The sequence below is a fragment of the Cetorhinus maximus genome, chromosome 7, assembly GCF_964194155.1.
Source record: "Cetorhinus maximus chromosome 7, sCetMax3.hap1.1, whole genome shotgun sequence".
NCBI classification, from domain to species: Eukaryota; Metazoa; Chordata; class Chondrichthyes; order Lamniformes; family Cetorhinidae; genus Cetorhinus; species Cetorhinus maximus.
The window spans coordinates 47,639,660-47,652,556 of NC_135885.1; the positions used below are offsets into that span (position 1 = coordinate 47,639,660).

Below are 12,897 nucleotides of genomic sequence, written 5' to 3' on the forward strand. Positions count from 1 at the left end.
CCCTGGTGGATGTCACGCTGGGGCGGGCCTTAATTGGTCCGCCCACATAAAATGGCAGCGCGCCCCCAACCAGGGAACCTGCTCCGACAGGGGGAAATTGTTGCCCTTGCAATCTGGAAAGTATAGGCTGAAAGGGTGTTGGGAATAAATTCAATAGTAATTTTCAAAAGGAAATTGTATGAACTTGAAGCAAATTTTTTTTACAGGGCTAGGGGGAAACCGTGGGGCAGTGGACTAACTGGGGAGCTTTACCAAAGAACCAACACAATCATGGTAAGCCAAATGGTGTTCTGCTGTGCTGTAGCATTCTATAATTCTATGACTTTAACAATTTTTTTAGGTCTCTGTTTACTGCAATAAGACTTTAAATCCTTAAAAGAACAAGTTAGATTAAACAAAGGTTCAAATTAAGGATAGAATTATTCCTGTGTTTTAAGATAAGAAAACAAACAAAAAATTAGAGCTTGCTTCTAAACAGATAGAATTGAAAAGCAAGAGAGATTATGTTAAATACTTATTGAACCTTGGTTAGATCGCACATGGAGCGTTCTGAACAATCCTGGTCTCTGTGTTATAAAATGGATAAAGGGAAGATACCAAAAATGCTTATTAAGATGATAACAGAACTGAAAGGCTATATTTATAAGAAAAGATAGAACTGGCTAGAGTTCTGTTCTCTAGAAAAAGGACTGAGGTGTGACCTACAAGAGATCTTTAACTTAATGAAAGAACTAAAGGCCAGGAGAAACCTCTTTACTCAGAGAGTCAGTAGAAGGTGGAACACTGTACCACAAGGACTATTTGAGGTGCAGAGTGTAGACACATTTATGGGAAGCTCAATAAATTCACGAAGGAGAAAGGAATCAAAGGGCATTTTTATTCGCTCATGGGATGTGGCTTCGCTGGCAAGTTCAACATTTGTTGCCCATCCCTAATTGTCCTTGAGAGCCGTTAAGAGTCAGCCACATTGCTGTGGGCCTGGAGTCACATGTAGGTCAGATAAAGACAGCAGGTTTCCTTCCCTAAAGGACATTAATGAACCAGATGGGGTTTTATGGTGTGAAGTGGGATAGGCTTTCGTTATTGATATTATGAATGGCTGTATCTGATACTTTTACAAGGTTGTAAAATCAGCAGATTTTTCTCAAAGGAGATTTTGGAATGGGTGTTTTTTCTCATGAGCATTTCAAAGCATTGCCACAGTTATTACATGGCTCATTGGTCCTGTACATAGTACATACTGAGTGAGTGGGCGTGGAAGAGGCAGGGGCCATGGAAGGGGCATGGGGGTAATGGAAGGCGTATGTAATGGGCATGGTGGTCATGAAGGGGGTATGGGAGATATGAGAGGGCATGAGGGATATGAGGGTGCATGGTTAAGACCCTTTAATTTACCTGTCAAAAGGTTCTTAAATCCAGGCCATGGTTCATGGCTCCTCTGAAGTGCTCCTACCAAAATGGGCCCAACTCCATGAAAATAGCAGGGGCCCTAAAATGCCCAACCCCGCAATGGAGTAGGCAAATGCGGGATTGTTGAGTGCTGGTTCACTACCCGCACCTTTATCTCAGCATCATAAAAATCCCACAGGATGGGAATGTGGGCAGAAATCCCAGATTTGAGTCCCGCCCACCATTTTTAAATCCCACTCGCCTTGGTTCCAACATGGACAGAGTAATGAAAATCCAGGCCTGAGAGGATGTTTTCCTTGGCTGGGGAACCTTGAACACAGGGGCACTTCCTCAGGATAAGAGGTTGATTATTTAGGACTGAGATGAGAAAACATTTCTTCATTCAGAGGGTTATGAATCTTTGGAATTCTCTACCCCAGATAGTTGTGGATGCTTCAACATCAAAGCAAAACACTGTGGATGCCAGGTACCTGAAATATAAACAGAAAATTTGGGAAATACTCAGCAGGTCAGGGAGCACCTGTGGAGATAGAAACAGAGTTAATGTTCCAGGTCTATGACCTTTCATTAGAACAGGTTGTGGATGCTCCACCATTGAGTATATTCAAGATGGGATAGATAGATCTTTGATCTCTCAGCAAATCAAAGAGTATAATGAGTGATGGGAAAGTGGAGTTGTTACCGAAGATCAGGTAATATTGAATGGCACAGAAGGCTTGATGAGCCATGTTTCCTGCTCCTGCTTCTATTTATTTTGTTCTTATGTCCTTATGGAATAAGTATTTGAAAAGGAGAAATATAGAAGGATCTTGTAAAAGGGAGCACCAGTACCTGCACAGACACTGAAGACTGAATGGACTCCCGCTGTGCTACAATTTCTATCCTTCGATCAAACTTCATCTTTATTACGTTCAGGAATGGTTTCAAAGTTGTGCTGCTGAGCTGAGTTTAGGATGATGTGCCCTGTGAGAAGAGCATCAAGGATTGAGCCTGCTATCCAATGTGTGATCTTTTGTTTCACAGCAGTGGAGGCTGGATCATTGAATATATTCAAGGCTGAGTTAGACAGATTTCTGACCCACAAGGGAGTCAAAAGTTATAGGGGGCAGGCAGGAAAGTGGAGTTAAAAACACAAGCAGATCAAGCATTACACCCATTACTACCTGTTGAATGTAGACTTCCAAGGAGTTATACTGTTGATTCTATGCAGGGAATCTGAATATTGATGGTATTACTGGGAGAGGTACAATTTCAATGAGTTACCATTAATTACTGGCAGAATCATAGCTCCTCCCACCTCTAGTTTCCCCCCGTGAATTCCCTCCCAGCCTTCAAGTTCTATGCATCCCTGCTCTCAGTTTCCCTTCTTCTTCTACTCACCACTACCCTCCTGGGTCTCAGAACTACTGATGCAAATCGATGAGCAAAGATGCTCAACTACAGGGGACCCAAACGTCGTAATCTAAATCAGTAACTTTTGGAAAGGTCACATGTTCAGGTGTCACATGGTCAGAACCTTCAGGAATGCCCCAATCAGAGTTGACAAGCCAAGCTTGCAGTGTGGTGCAAAACTTTAACACAATTAAAAGGCCAAATGGTCATAAGTAGGAAAGCAGTTTCTCTGTTTTACTGTACCCCTCAGTTGTGATGCAGAATACAATGTGCCCCAATCAACAGTTGTTTTGCAGCAAACTGTGTGTTATGGTGCGTTGTTTACTGCAGTTGTGAGAAATTAATGACTGCACTGCTAAAATTTGGTCGGTTAGTTATTTATTTCAGTTACAGAATGTTCTAGTTAATTACAACTTTGAGTTCTGTTATTCCAGCTGACCAATTAAGTTACTCATCTGAATGTAATCGTTTATGGTGTAATTATAATTGTGCATTCCAGGACTCAGTCAAGCTTGCTGCTAGATATCAGGGAGCAAGCTTGGAAAAACCCATGCTCAAACTTAACAGCAGCATCAATTAAACAAAACGCTCAAGTGAAGGCACAGTAAGGCAGACTGAGGGCAGAATTTTCTGTGCCCGCTGGCGTCGGGCGTGTTTGGCAGCGTGAGCGGACAATATGGCAAGAAGGTCAAAAATCAATTTCACGCCATTTTAAAACCAATTTGCAATCATCCATTCTGCCCATCAATGGCGGGCTGCGTTTTCCACCATCGGAAATTCATTGCATTGCATTCATTGTGATACATCTGCATATCATTATAAGCCCAGCTCACCGGAATCGCCATCCCACACTGGATCATCTGAATACACCGACGTGTTTCACAACTTTAAAAAGCAACATGCACCTGGTGAGCTGCACTTGGCTCGGGACGTCAAGGTTTGTTTGCCCATCTTGCTTCGGGCAGCACTCGTAGTCATTAGCGCCAGGCTTCACAGGCAGCACCACACCACTTTTAGAGGGTCTCAAGGGCAGGCCTCTACCTACCAGATCAGCCATAAAGTGGAGGGGTGGGGGGGTAGCTTTTCAACAGCTGCAGGGCTAGGGCTTGCTTCAGGGAGGGGGAAAATTTGCCTCAGGCAAGGGAAGAGGCTGCAGGGCTAGGGCATTACTGGAGAACGAGGGTATCCTAAGGTGTGTGTGGGGGCATATGTTGATCTGTGCAAGTGGCCTCAATTGGTGAGGATGGAGGAGGCAGTCTCCAGAGGAGATGGGGCCAGATGGACATGTGAGGGTGTGTGTGAGAGAGTGAGTGGTGATATCCCTTGAGCTGACAGTGAGTGAGATGCCAGTGAATGTGTGATGGGTTTATGAATGTGACGGGCTGATTGCAATACCCTGGTGGCACAGAGGAGACCATTCATCCATTTTCTGCACTGGAGGGCCGACCTCTTCTGTGCAGCATTGGCACTGACCACCTCTGCTACCGCCTCCCAAGCTGGATTGGTGACACTGATGAGACTCCTGCAGCCAGAACGAGGGTAGAGGACATCGCGGCAGGTTCCAACAGTGTCCAGAAGGTGTCCCAGGGATGCATCATTGATTCGGGGGGCTGCAGTCTCCTTGCCTTTCGGGGCCATGTCTTCAGTGCAGCAGTCCTGGGCTGGAAGCACTGAGAGGTGTTCGCACAGCTTCACTTTACATATGGTGCCAGATGTGAGGAAGAGGCGAGGTGATGGTGTGGCGGGCAAAACAGCGTGTTTCCCAGGAATGAGTGATTAATGAGGCGGAATTGGGATGATACAGCGTGAAAGCCGCCATTGCAGCCGTTGGGTAAAATGTTCTTTTCCCGCCCACTATCGCACTTAGTGCAAACCTGGGGCAATTCTGCCCTGAGACTCAGCAGAAAACAGAACTAATCCAGCAATCTCAGGCTACGAATCAGCCATAGACACCAAAAGCCCACAGGGAAACTGGAGAGATACATACTTGGGCCTTAGCTTCCTAGCTTCAGGGCTGTGTGACCGGGGGGAATACTCCAAAGACGCACTGGGGAAACCCTGCCCGAAACCCCCCCCCACCCCGCCGACCCTCCCCCGCCACCACTCCTCCGAGGTTCCCAGGTAAGGTTTGCAGGGCAATTGCCCGGGAAGTTCAAACTTGCTTTGGGCAATAATCCTGCACTGGGAATCACCCGGAAATACGATTTAAATCCCAAACTTCGGATGTTTCCAACTGTGTTACATTAAACAGTTACCCAGAAAAAGTTAGAAGAATTAAAAGCACTTCTAACTTCTGGGTAACTATTGTACTGACCCAGACAGGCCCCCCACAGGACTCCTGTCACCCACCCTGAACCCCCTGGGGACTCCCCACCCCATGGGACTTACTCTAACCCGCCAAGACTACCCCCCGCCATGGGACCTCCCGCCCCCACAGGACACCCCACATACCCTGACAACCCCCACTCCATGGGACTCTTCCCTCACCATGGGAATTCCCTCCTCCAACATCCAGCTGCCGACCTCAACACCTCCAAGGCCCAACTATAGACCTACCCCCCTCCACCCCCAAGGCCCGACTGCCAATATCCCCCCACCTCCCCAAAGCCCGACTGCCGAATTCAATCCACCGCAAGGCCCAACTGCTGACCTCACCGCAACCCCCCGACGAAGCCCAACTGCAACCTCCCCACACCCGCACCCAAGGCCTGACTGACGACCCCCTCTGTCCCCGCCAGGGCCTGATTCCTCACTTCCACCATCCCCAAGGCCCAACTGCCAACCTCCCCCACCCCCCAAACCCACCCTCCATGAGGCCCGACTGCCAACCCCCTCGCACCACTCCCCAGGCCAGGCTCCCAATCTCCTCCGCACCCCTCTCCAAGGTCCCTCCCCACCCCTGCTCCAAAGGCCTGACTGACGAGCTCCTCCATTCCCACCAAGGCCCGACTCCCGACTTCCACCCTCCCCAAGGCCCAACTGCCAATCTTCCCCACCTGCCCCCAAGGCCTGACTGTTAACCTCCCCCCACTCCTCCAAGGCCCGACAGCCACCACCCCCCCACAGGCCCCACTGCTGAACTCCATCCCCACAAGGCCTGACTGCTGAACTCCCCACCACCTCCCGGGCACAAGTTGACCCAACCTGACCCTCCCAAACTCCACAAATTCTACCCATTCACATACCTTCTCCCTGGCTTCTCATAGGCCTTAAACGTGGCTGGGCCTCTAAAATTAACTGGTTTACAGCAGCTAGTGCCATAAAAAAGGGGGAGTGGCTTACTTACCTGTAACTGAGCTGCTCTCGATGGTAGGCCCCAGGACCGAGCTGCACTGCACTGCACTGATCTTACCTTGCCTGGGTCAGAAGGTTGGGCAAGATAGGATCGCCTGAATTTCCAGGTAAGTACTTCCGAGCGGAGTAGCAATCGGACTCATTTGCCACTCCATCAGAAGTTACAGTAACAGATTTGAGCTTAAATTAGTGCAAAACTAGGTCATTGTCATTGGCAAATTAAAGCTACTGAGGCACATCTCAATCGTCTCTTGAAGAAAATTGAGAAGTTACGTGCGATCAATTTGAGACAGTAGGGTCAATATTAACCCAACCACCTAACATAGAGCAGGCTGATGGGTATTTAACGTTGCCAAGTCACATACCCAGTGCGGAGGCATTGGGAGCTGACCTGTCGCTATTTCAACCTGTTCCACTGAACAACCAGCCAAGCCACATACCCAAATCTGACAGGATCTTTTTTAATGTATGATGCTGAGTCTCAATGACATCAGCAGAACCCAACTGCAATTTTTACTAAGAGGCCTAAGCGAGGAACAGCAGTGACTTTCCTGTCATGAAAACGCAGTGAAGAAATGCAGCAGCAGTAGAAGAGAACCAAAAATGGAAATTACATTTTTCTCTTCTGACGTTAGGAAGAGCAGATGTACTCATCCTGCCCCTACAAGAAAATCTTAGACCTTCCCTGCCACAATCCCACCCTGATCACAAAGATGCCCATTGGGCGACATGCAATCCCACCATTTAACTAGTCTTGATGGGTGGTCTCCAGAACGTGTGAGTTTCCTTAGCTTCCCACCAACTTTCCACTCTGAATAGGTGGGATGTCAGATGGTAGCATTTAAATGAGGCATGGGAGTTAAAATAAGCCAGGCCTCTGTTTTACTGCGGGAATGAGTTTTGAATAGAGTCCAAAATGCACCCGCACCAAAAATCGGGGCCAATGACTCAATAATCTCCAGAACTTGAACTGTTATAGCAATTGTCACGCTGGAAGTTTTGTTCAGGGGAATACGTAAGTCACACTATCTAGGACATGGAAGTCAGGATTTTCTACTTCTGCACGTGCTCGCTCTTAACTTTCTATTCAATCACACATTGGCTTGTGTAGAAGCAGAAAATCAGCATGAATACTCAAATGGAATAGTTTTAGTGTGTAAGGTAGGGAGGGAGCAAAATTCCTAAGTTGCATCCAAGAGAACCTTTTTAGCCAGTACGTAGAAAGCCCAACAAGGGAGGGGGCAGTTCTGGACCCAATATTCGGAAATGAGCCCGGGCAGGTGGAAGGCATATCTGTAGGGGAGCATTTTGGAGATAGCGACCATAACTCGGTTAGATTTAGGATAGTTATGAAAAAGAATAAGGTTGGGCCGCGAATAAAAGTTCTAAACTGGGGAAAGGCTAATTTTACAAAGATGAGATGCAATTTGGCCCAGGTGGACTGGGAGCAGCTACTTGCAGATAAAACTATGTCAGAGCAGTGGGAGGCATTCTAGGGAGAAATCGTGAAAGTACAGGGCAAATATGTTCCCGTAAAGACAAAGGAAGGGACCAAGTCCGGAGAACCCTAGATGTCAAGGGACATAAAGGTTAGGATTAAGTGAAAAAGGAGAAGTTTATGGCAGATCCGGAGGGCTCAATATGGCAGAATCCCTAGAGGAGTATAAAAAGTGCAGAGGGGAACTTAAAAAGGAAATTGGAACTTAAAAAGGAAATTAGTAAAGCTAAGAGAGTGCATGAGAAAGCATGGGTGGGTAGAATAAAGGAAAACCCAAAAGGGTTTTTAAATATATAAAGAGCAAGAGAATAACTAGGGAAAGAGTAGGGCCAATTAGGGACCATAGAGGTAATCTGTGTGTGTGGACCTGGAAGACGTGGGTGCAGTCCTCAATGAATACTTTGCATCGGCCTTCACAATGGAAAAGGACGACACAGGTATAGACATCAGGTTGAAGGACTGTGAAATATTAGAGAAAATTAACATAGAGAGAGAGGAGGTACTAGCGGGTTTAGCAGCCTTAAAAGTGGATAAATCCACAGGCCCGGATGAGATGTATCCCAGGCTGTTGAGGGAGGCACGAGAAGCAATATCAGGGCCTGGTAGTAATTTTCAAATCCTCTCTGGCCACAGATGAGGTGCCAGAGGACTGGAGGACCGCTAACATTGTCCCATTATTAAAAAAGGGAGGAACGGATAGACCAGGAACTTACAGGCCAGTCAGTCTAACCTCGGTGGTGGGGAAGTTACTAGAAAGAATTTTGAGGGACAGAAGATACCTGCACTTGAAGAGACATGAATTAATCAGGGATAGTCAGCATGGATTTGTTAAGGGAAGGTTGTGTTTGACAAATTTGATCGAATTTTTTTGAGAAGGTAACCAGGAGCATTGATGAGGGTAATGCATTTAATGTGGTCTACATTGACCTTAGCAACGCTTTTGATAAGGTCTCTCATGACAGACTGGTCAAGAAAGTAAGAGCCCATGGGATCCAAGGCAAAGTGGCACGTTGGATCCAAAATTGGCTGAGAGGCAGGAAGCAGAAGGTGATGGTAGAGGGATATTTTTGTGACTGAAATTCTGTTTCCAGAAGGGTTCCACAGGGCTCAGTGCTGGGGGCCTTGCTGTTTGTGGTGTACATAAATGACTTGGACATAAATGTAGGGGGTATGATCAAGAGGTCTGCAGATGAGACACAAATTGGTAGGGTGGTAAATAGTGAGAAGGATAGCCATAAACTGCAGGCGGTTATCAATGGACTGGACAGGTGGGCAGAGCAGTGGCAAATGGAATTCAACCCGGAAAAGTCTGAGGTAATGCATTTGGGGAGGACTAACAAGGCAAGGGATTACACTATGAATGGTAGGCCTCCGGAAAGTATTGAAGATCAGAGGGACCTTGGTGTGTATATCCACAGATCCCTGAAGGTAGTAGGGCAGATAGATAAGGTGGTTAAGAAGACACATGGGAAACTTGCCTTTATTAGCCAAGGCGTAGAATACAAAAGCAGGGAGGTTATGCTGGAACTGCATAAAACGCTGGTTAGGCCACATCTGGAGTACTGCATGCAGTTCTGGTCATCACATTATAGGAAGGATGTGATTGCAGTGGAAAGGGTGCAGAGGAGATTTACCAGGATGCTGCCAAGGCTAGAGGGTCTGAGCTATGAGTAAAGATTAGATAGGTTGGGGTTGTTTTCCTTGGAGCAGCGAAGGTTGAGAGGGGACCTGATAGAGGTGTATAAGATTATGAGAGGCATAGATAGGGTGGATAGGAAGGCACTTTTTCCATTAGCAGATGGGTCAATAACCATGGGGCATAGATTTAAGGTAAGAGGTAGAAGGCTAAGAGGGAATTGAAGACAATTTTTTCACCCAGGGGATGGCGGGAGTCTGGAACTCACTACCTGAAAGGGTGGTTGAGTCAGAAACTCTCATAACATTTAAGATGTATTTTGATATTCACTTGCATTGCCATAGCCTCCAGGGCTATGGGCCAAGCACTAGGAAATGGGATTAGTGTAGTCAGATCTTTGTTGACTGGTATGGACACAATGGGGCCGAATGGCCTCCTTCTGTGCTGTAGACGTCTATAATTGCTACAACTGTTGTTGCTCCTGCTGTTGCTGCTACTGGTGCTTTTGGTGTTGGTTTTTCTGCTCCATTGGTCTGAGTCAGAGGTGAAAGATGAAACTACATGAGCTGCTCCCATGCTCGGCTGAGCATTGACAGCAGGGAAGAGCAACTGAAAGTTTTATTTTAATTACTCTTTCCTGGGATATGGGTATCGCTGGCTCAGCCAACATTTATGACCCATCCGTAATTGCCCCCGAGAAGGTGGCGGTGAGCCATCTTCTTGAACTGCTGCAGTCCACATGGACTGTACACCCACAGTACTGTTAGGAAGGAAGTTCCAGGGTTTTGGCCCAGCGAGAGTGAAGGAATGGCAATGTAGTTCCAAGTCCGGATGGTGTGTGACTTGGAGGAAACTTGAAGGTGGTGGTGTTCCCATGCGTCTAGTGCTCTTTTTCTTGTGTTTGAGGCCACAGGTTTGGAAGCTGCTTTCGAAGGAGCCTTGATGAGTTGCTGCAGTACATCTTGTAGATGGTTGTTGGCTCCTGTACCCTGGTTTGTTGTGGCATAAGGGTTCGGGTTGCACACTTCTTTTAAGATGACTGAGTAGGTACCATAGACAAAGAAGATAAGTAGATCGTTCTTAGAAGAAACACATTCTGTTTATTTACAAAATGAACTCAGCAGCTACACTTGTGTGCTTACAACTCAAAACTCTGCCTTTACACTTCAGACTCTAACTCAAGACTACTGACTACAGAGGTAGCCCGTGCTACTCTGCTATTGGATACCAAGATCGTGTGATCTTCCATTACAACATTCATCTTAAAGGTATATTACACATCAGATTACTACAATGGAACACACTGCTGCCACTGTACATTGGTGGTGCAGAGAGTGAACACTTAAGTGACTGAAGCCCAAGACAGGTCAGCTGACTTCCAAGCAGTTGGCAATCACCTGACAAGCAATGAAAGCACATTCTCAGAAGTATTGCTGTGAGCACCGGATTCTCAACTAGGCATGGCTGGAGCTCTTCAGTTTCACTGTTTGAAGCCTTCCCAACCTGTCCATCTCACTGAAGAAGCTTTCCCGCTGTGCCCTCATTAAAACCAGTTAATGGCTTATTTGCAAATGACAGTTATTATCTGACAGTTCCAAAGGTGTTCCCCACTCACCTGTAGACCTACCTGGGTGAATTCAGGATCCCAAACCAACGTCACTTTTAATGGCTTTACATCCCTGCACACACCCAACCCCATCTCCATTTGCCCATTATTAGTTCCCCCATTAATGGGTAGATATAGAGTAACTATTTCCCCTAGCTGGGGAGTCTATGAAGAGGAGACGTTGTCAAAAGAAATAAGAAAACACTTCTACATGCAGAGGATGGGAGAAGTTTGGAACTCTCTTCCCAAATTGCAATTGCTTACTTTAAATCTGAGCTTTATAGATTTTTATTAGCCACCCATATTGAGGGGCATAGGGCAAAGGCGGGTATATAGAGTTAGCACACAGATCAGCTACGTTCTCATTGATTGGCTAAACAGGATCAAGGAGCTAAATGGCCCACTCCTGTTCATATAATCCTATCTGTTTTGCTTCTGCTCGAAACTCCCTATTTCAAGTATCAATTCCATATCCACACTTGCTGCTTACTTAGAGTAAACCAAAACCAATTTATCACCAACTGTTGATATTAGTTTCTCAGAATCCTAATTTGAGCTTCAAACCTAACATCATGTTTACTGCTAAGGTGCTTTGCTTCCACATCTAGAGCATTCTCAGCCTATGCCCCTATAACATCCTTTTATCAGTGAAACCCATAATTATTCCTTCACCATTACAAGGTTTGATTTTGCCAATATTCTCCTCACCAAATTTCTCAGATCCACCACATATATCAACTCAGCCTCATCCAAAACTCTAAAGCCCATGTCATATCTTTCACATTGTCTGACACATTGTCCATGACAATTTCCATTAGTTTATGTCCCCAGTGTAGCAGCTTCAAATACTTATCATGTCTTCATGATATTATCATGGTATACTATGAATCTGCATTGAAAGTTTCTCTGATTCAGCAGACTGCTATGAACAATAATAATTAATTCTGAAATACTGTCAGATTACATTTTCATTTTTATCCACCTCCTATATAAATAAGATATGTTTGTTCCAGATATGCTTTTTGCTTTTGTACAGAACAAAGCCAATGGCTATTGTCCTGGCCAGAGATCAGTCAACCTGGTTATGTTATAAAATTATTATTTTTACTTTAAAACTGGACAAGGCTTTACTCAGGCTAGCTATGACTCATATCAGAGGAATTTCTAACCTTCAGAAACCAGCAGGGACCTTGTTATCTTTAAAGAGGCGCAAATGCCCTCTGTGATAGCCAACAATCAAATTCCAAAGAAATGCACCAACCTCCTTTGATTTCTAAGGCAGAGCTCCGGCCAATGGAGAGGGTATGTCTGAAAAGGACAAAAGGGACCCTGAGTCCTCTATTAAACACCTCAAGATTCCAGACTTGGGAAAATAAATCAATACCTAATGAGAAGTGGGAGATATGTCACATGACATACCCTAAGCTGCTAGAACCTGTAATATTGCTAGACAGTCTATCATTTTATCATCTAACAGGTAGCAGCAGAAAGAGCTCTGTCCAGGTGAGGTGCCCGGCCCTCATCTACTCTGTGTACTACTGGAACATTGGAACTTCTGTATCTGTGCTTTCAAGACTAATTCATCTTTACATGCCTTTTTCCATCGTGGAAGTCATTGCTTCTGGAAAGTCGGATCACCCTGCAATAGTTTCAGCCTGCTAATATCTGAAGGAATGCACCATTGGAGGTTTTGATTCTGGACCCTGGAACTCACATGAAGCCATAACTCTTAATTTTATTGTTATCCTTCTCTGTACCCCATTCTTCCCCTTATCCTTCTTTTGTTGTATGAGTGCAAAAAGGGGTGGACGTTGCATGTGTAAAATAAACCAACCCTCCTATTTTACCTTATCTCGAGTTTGCTGAAGGGTTATTAATAGAGGATTGGACCACTCCCAAACTGAAGGGTTGGGGAAAACACGCAACCACTTATAAAGGGGGAAACCAGAAATCAAAAAACACCTTTCTGTTTGTGGATGGGTAATGAGAGCAGTAATCAGGGCTGTTTAAATTAATCCCCCATCCCCAGTCCTATTACTATTACTAACACTATTATTTGGC

General features: G+C 45.7%; 1 long non-coding RNA gene across 1 annotated transcript in view; it reads left to right on the top strand.

Moving 5' to 3' along the window:
• The window catches only part of LOC144682459 (uncharacterized), a 54,406-nt gene that overhangs the window by 14,739 nt on the left and 26,770 nt on the right, over positions 1-12,897 (top strand). The window contains exon 2 of the long non-coding RNA XR_013577039.1: positions 207-273. This is a non-coding gene — a long non-coding RNA (uncharacterized LOC144682459). The remainder of the gene's footprint in view (positions 1-206; positions 274-12,897) is intronic.